The sequence below is a fragment of the Cyprinus carpio genome, chromosome B19 (assembly GCF_018340385.1).
Source record: "Cyprinus carpio isolate SPL01 chromosome B19, ASM1834038v1, whole genome shotgun sequence".
NCBI classification, from domain to species: Eukaryota; Metazoa; Chordata; class Actinopteri; order Cypriniformes; family Cyprinidae; genus Cyprinus; species Cyprinus carpio.
This window is the reverse complement of record NC_056615.1, coordinates 25,609,138-25,616,629: the sequence shown is the minus strand read 5'-3', so window position 1 is coordinate 25,616,629 and position 7,492 is coordinate 25,609,138.

The following is a 7,492-nucleotide window of genomic DNA, read 5'->3' as shown; positions in this document are numbered from 1 at the left end:
ATAGACAGCTAGATGATGGATAGATGGATGGGTAGATAGACAGCTAGATGATGGATAGATGGATGGGTAGATAGACAGCTAGATGATGGGTAGATAGACAGGTAGATGATGGATAGATGGATGGGTAGATAGACAGGTAGATGATGGATAGATTAAATAAACAATAAAATGATGGGTAGATAGACAGCTAGATGATGGGTAGATAGACAGCTAGATGATGGGTAGATAGACAGGTAGATGATGGATAGATGGATGGGTAGATAGACAGCTAGATGATGGATAGATGGATGGGTAGATAGACAGCTAATAGACGGGTGATAGACAGATGAGATGGTGATGGGTAGATAGACAGCTAGATAATGAATAGATGGATGGGTAGATAGACAGGTAGATGATGAATAGATGGATGGGTAGATATATATATATATTTTTATATGGAAGGAATGGGCAGATAAATAGATGGATGGATGGATGGATGGATGGTACGATAGATAGTACTGGTATATAAATTTGGCTGATGCAGCAGTTTTACTCTGTTGTATTGAATATACTGTTGGAATACATTAAAGGGTTACTCCACCGCAAAATGAAAATTTTGTTATTATTCACTTAGGAGAATACTTTTTGTACATGAAGAAAACAAAAATGTTAATGTTCTGTCGTTATTTTTGTTTTCTTCGTGTACAAAAGTATTCTAGTCGCTTCATAACGTTACGGGTTTGGAACGACATGGGGGTAAGTGATTAATGACAAAATTTTCATTTTGCTGTGGAGCAACCCTTTAAAAATACAGAGTAAAAATATACTGATAATATCTGCTTCCAATATCGGCCCATTCCAGCAGAAAGAAATCATTGGAATATGCTGATATTAATATTGGCTAATAGTGTAAAATGGCTTTGGTTTGTCAGGTGTGGATTCCACCTCCCAGTCTGTATTTTACCTTGAGCTGGAGGGTAAGCATAGTTTGCATGTGCCATCAATACTAACAGCATCATGGCATGATGGCACACATGTGAGTCTGTACTGTACCTGTGTGTGTGTGTGTGTGTGTGTGAAGGTATGCTCTTCAGGTAGGCCACATTCAGAGCTGCCATCTCTAACCCAGTTTGTTTTTAACTCCTAGCTTTAGTCCTGTGTTCACTTGCTCAAGTAGCACAATGCTGGTTAATCATTTCCTGTCTGTTTAAAGTCATGTAACGTTTAAAGCTCTGTGACACATCACACATCAGTTCCTGGATGGTATTAGTAGAACAGGTTTGTGTGTCAAATGCATTTCTTACTCATACACTCATACTCATTCTTTTATTTAAAAACATTTGAAGAATGCTTTAGTGAAAATTCAGGTTTTAAGGAGATATTTTTAGCTGTATTGTGTGCCGTTTGTATATATCTCACTGGAATTTACCATATTGATTTATTGCTTGGAGCCATAAAGTAAAGAAAGCACCTTTAACTCAGATGTCACGAGATCTCCAATAATTCAGTCACCATTTACTCATGCTCATGTTCTCAAACTACATGCTGTCCCTTTTTTTGAGTCATGTGGAAGAGCTGTTTTGGTCATTTACAGTCCACATCTTATTTTAATATGTCATTAACATACAATGATTACATTTGCGTCTATTCCTCTCACAAAGCATCATATGGTTTCAGAAGACCTGCAGTATGTACAGTATAGTGCATGAGTCATGTGACTGATTTTATTTTGTGCTTTTTTTCCACTTTTGTCCCCTTTCACTGTTCTTGTATTTGTGCATTTGTGTTCCATTGAAAAAGAAAGTCATACAGGTTTGGAACATGCTAGAGAGTAAATGATGAGTAAATGATGACTCTTTGAAACTTCATAGTCCTACCCATTAAAATCAAAGTTTAAAGAAAAAAGTAGTGTAAAAATGTATAAATAAATAATAAAAAAAGATTATTAAACTGAATTAATAAATAAAAAAATAATTATAATATATAAATAAATATGTAATTAAATAAGATAACCAATCAATCAGAGTTTAGAGACAAAAAGTGTAAAAATAAATAAAAATAAGATTAAACTAAGTAAATAAAATGAATTTAAATATAATCAAATCAGTCAATCAATTAATCACAGCTTATAGAAAAGTGTAAAAATAAATAAATAATAGAAATATGATTATTAAATACATAAAATGATTAAAATATCTAAATAAATAATTAAATCAAATTAAAATTATTAAGTACATAAAACTAGATTAAAATATATAAATATATGCATATATAAATTATTATAAATTAGATAATTCAAACAATCAAAGTTTAAAGGAAACAGTCTAAAAATTTAAAAATACATAAATGATAAAAAATAAGATTAAACTAAATAAATAAAGAAAAAATGATTAAAATATATAATAATTAAAATAGATGATCCATCAGTATATCAAAATCTAGAGAAAACAGTGTAAAAAATGTTAAAATACACTAAATAAAAAACAATAGATAAATACATAATTCAATTAAATATGTGTATAATAAAAAAAAACCATTTAAGTAAATAACACATCTAACAGTACAGTAGTATAGCGCATGTGGTAAAAACTCACAACTTAATGTAATGTAATATAAACTAAATCTTTTCCAAATAATATTTGTCACATATTTTTCTTAGTTTATAAATATGTTAAATATCACAGTATAAATTGGGTAGCTGCTTTTTACTTTATATTTTACAAAATTACAAAAATCATTGTATTCGATATATCCGTGGCATCTAAAAACCCACGATCTACAGTAAAGCGCTCATGTTTGCGATATCTCCTCCACGCAGGTCAGCAGAAGCAGGTGGATCCGGAGACCTTCTGCTTCTTCTACAACTACTGGAAGGAGACCGAAGCGGCGGCTCAGGACGTGGATCTGCCGGCCGTCGTGCTGGAGCACCTGGAGACCGACGAATGTGTCTACAAGCTCTCGTCCTCAGTGAAGACCAGCTACGGCGTGGGAAAGATCGCCATGACCCAACGCAGGCTCTTCCTGCTGACGGAGGGCCGGCCGGGATACGTCGAGATCACCAAATTCAGAGATATTGAGGTGAGGTTTCGCTCACATCGACCCGGCTTTAATAGATTCTGCATTAACTGCAACTTTGAAAGGCTTTATTCTTCTCATCCAGGACGTGAAGATTTCTTCTGCTCCTTTCCTTCTGCTGAGGATCCCGGCGCTGAAGATCAAAACGTCCCACAGGAAGGAGACGTTCGAAGCCAATCTGAAGTCGGAGTGTGACCTTTGGCACCTGATGATCAAAGAGATGTGGGCCGGGAGGAAGATGGCGGACAATCATAAGGTTTGATGACTGCATTGGTCTTTGCTTTAGCCAGAAGACATCTCCTGGATCAGCCAAACCCCTCTGACATAAAATATTTTCTTTAAGTTAATATTTCAATGATTTAACCACACATTCTCTGAAATCAAAGCTATTAGATGTATAAATCTAGCCTCTGCCATTTTCAAAGCACAAATATTTATATCTTATAAAAATGTATCTTAATAGTAATTTAATTTACACTATGTAAGTTTCAGTACTAGTATGTTTTTAAATCTTCACTACAAAACATAACAAAACACACAAAACTTTTTGTTGCGGTTGAAATATTTTTTATTGCAAACTTATTATATATATGTCATAAGAAACATTTTTATTTTTTATTTTGATTCTTTATTGCTCCAATTCTTTGTTGTTATTATATAATATATAAAATAATATAAAAAAAATAAAATAACTGGATAAGGGTTAATCAAATTTTATTGTCAATTATGATTTTGGCTTCAAGTAATAATAAAGACAAAATAATCAAGATAAAAGCATATAGTAGGTTTTTTATTTTCTTGGTAAGTTGAGGACGTGTTCTTAATATCGCTGTCTTTATATGATTTATTTTTATTTATTATTATGTTATTTAAAGTGATGTATATTTATAGACTACTGACTACCAAAAGATTCAAATATATTACTTTAACAATAACAATAATTAAAAATATATATTATTGTAATAATTGTAGTGCTGTCAAACGATTAATCGCTTCCAAAATAAAAGTTTTTGTTTGCATAAATTATTTGTGTATGCACTGTTTATATTCATTATGTATATATAAATACACACATATATTAGTTTTCTGAATATTTAGATGTATATATTTCTATTCATATAATTTATCTTATATATAAATATATTAAATATATAAACTTTAAAAAACTCTTAAATATATACATGCATGTGTGTGTATTTATATATACTTATTAAATATACATTTTTATATTGTATGTGATTAATCGTGATTAATCATTTGACAGCCCTAAATAATAGAATTGTATTTAAAATAAAACATTTTTATTTGATAAGTATATTAATAATATATTTATTTTACACTGCCATTTACAATACTAATATGTTTAAATTCTTCACTTTCAAACGTTAAACCTTTGGGGAAAAAAGCCGGCATTGAGGAAGTCTGTGTTTAGTTGACAGCAGGTTTATTATAAATGCTTCTTGTTACAAACTGAAAGTCCTGAAAACTCATACCCACCAAAATTATGTGAATGTGAAAAAGCTGTCCTGACGGACGTTGCATTCCCAAACCTACATTAGAAGTGACATGCAGAGATGGAGTTTGTGTGGAGCAGCATTTACTGTGAACCTGAAAACACCAGAGCAGAGTGTAAAAGAACACTGTGTCGTCGTTTTTACTGAATGCAGCAGGTTTCGATGTGAGGTGTCAGAGTTTAGCACAGTAGTGTAGGGTTTCTCCACCAAGTTTCGGGTGGAGTTGCTCTCACTTTCTCAAATTGCTGCCCCTTAGACATGAAGCGTGGTGACATTAATAGCTCTTGTCCTGAGGGTCAGGAGTGTCTCTCCTGTGCTGCAGACACCCGTGTGAATGTGTGCTGTGTCCTACAGGACCCTCAGTTCATGGAGCAGGCCTTGACTAACACTCTGCTGATGGACGCTGTGGTCGGCTGCCTGCAGTCACAGAAAGCCATCTTCGCTGCTACCAAACTGGCCTACTTTGACAAGAAGAAGCTTGAGGGTGTGTATCACTTAATAAGTGCTGTTCTGAAGAACCACATTTACTCCAGATTTCTTACTGTGGCTTTTTAGGTTATGGCTGAACGTGCATAATTACTGTAAGTTATGCACGTATATATAAATATATATATATATATATATATATATATATATATATATATATATATATATATATATATATATATAAATAAATATACACACACACACACACACACACACACACATATGTGTGTATTACATCAATTAAAAAATTGTAATGTATTTTGTGTGTGTGTGTATTAGTGCTCAAGTCAATTAAAAAATTTTAATGTATTTTGGTAATTAATCAAGATTGTTATTCAATATGTATGTATTTTTAATTAATTATTTTTATACACACATTTGAATAAATGGCATACATTTTTATATATAATTTATTTTATTTATCAAAATGTTTGTTTTATTTGTTTTTCAATTATATTTAAAGGAGATGCACTGTTAAAAGAGGTTTTTTTTTTTTAAGTTCAATAAATGCATGATGCTTTCAGAGAAAATGACTAATTATGTAATGAGGAAATGTAATGTAATGTAGTCATTGTGATCTCAGTTATTACCAGAATACTCCTGATTGTGATTATTTGCAAAAAAACAAATATGAGCAGTCTGAAGGCATTAGTAGGACCTATAAATAGCAATCCACAAAAACTGCAGAGTATACGTTACCGTTTTACTATTATTGACTGTATCTGTCTCTGGGTGTATTGTAGTGCCCATGATGGTCCCTAAAACTACATCTGATACCCTGAAACACAAGATCAACCCGTCTCTGGACCAGACGTCTCCTCAGGCAGTGGACGTCCTGCTCTACACACCTGGTAAGTCTGCTCAATGTCTTTTGTGTTTAGCAGAATAAAGAAAAGAACACAGTGTGCAGTATTTATCTGTTTGAAAAAGACAAAGAGCAAAGCCACACACGTTTGTTTCATATCAAAGTGGCTTTCGCTTTGAAGTGTCTCTCACCCAGATCAACCAGTTTCACCTGGTGTTTCCAGAGACGTGTCACTGGTGTTGTGCAGAGGTGTAGTGTGTTACTCCACTGACCTGTTCACATGTTTCTGTGCGATCCTGCAAGCATGGAGAAGAACAGGTTTACCAATCAGTTTTCCAGAAACCACCCAGGGCTGAGTTTCCATGCTCACATATTTCCTTTCAGTGTATGATTACGATAGAGCTACTAATGCAATAAACACATTAAAACTTCCTTCTGATTCAGAGACTAGATTGCTGAGATTAGATAGAGCTGTTTATGCCATAAACATCTGGAATCTTTTTTCTGATTCCAGTTAAGCTCCAAGAATTTCGTTTTTTTTTTTTTTTTTTTTTTTTTTTTAAAATTTAAAAATTATTAATTATTATTTATTTATTTAATAAATTATACATATATAAATATAAAGTTCATTTATTTTTATATATCTTTTATTATTATTTATATTTTCTGAAGAATGCATTTCAAAACCAATGTTTCTGTCGTAATTATAACAAAACAGAATATTTTTAAACCTTTTTATTGCTGTATTGAATTAATTACCATGGTTACTTCATTTATATATTAAATTAATTAACCATGGATTCATTGTGTGTCTGAAACTTTTTACCGATTCAAATCTGATGAGCGCCAAGAATTGAGCATTGAAATGAGCATCTAATATATATATATTTAATTGACATATTGCATTAATGCATAGCTATGTTCTTGATTCCTTGAGTCCAGATACTGTCTGTCATACAGACAAATATCTATTGATAGCATTTATTGATTATTGTAATAAAGTGCAACTTATGTTCGTGATTAGAACCGTAGTTTATATATTACGAATTTAAATTATTTAATTAGAATTTAATGAATTAGATTTATTTAATATATTAATATTATATATTAATTAGAATTTAATGAATTAGATTTATTTAATATATTAATATTATATATTCTTTAATATAAATATTCATTAGAAACACTGTGCTAGGGTATTGCTGCTAGATGGTTGCTAGGGTATTCTGGGTAGTTGCTAGGTGATTTCTTACTGTGTCTTTTAAAATATGTCCTGCAGTCTCAAATGTTTGTGATATTCTGGCTCAATAAAAAGTCACTGGATGCATTTAAGCTGTGGAAAAATCTCAGTTTCACTGCTGTCAGCCGTTGATCAAGCACTTGTCATATGACTCTGATAAGAATCACAAATCAGTTTTCAGTCTTTCTGTTGTGGAACATAAAAACACTCCGAACATTCATTTAAAAACACCTGGTTGGTTCAGAACTGATTTCTTTCCACGTCTGATGAGAAACAAACAAAAAGATATCTCATAAAAAAAACCAAAAAAAATATCATAAAACATAAAAAATAACAATAAAAATTCATATTCCACCACAGAACCATGAGAAAGAAATAAAAATTTACCAATCA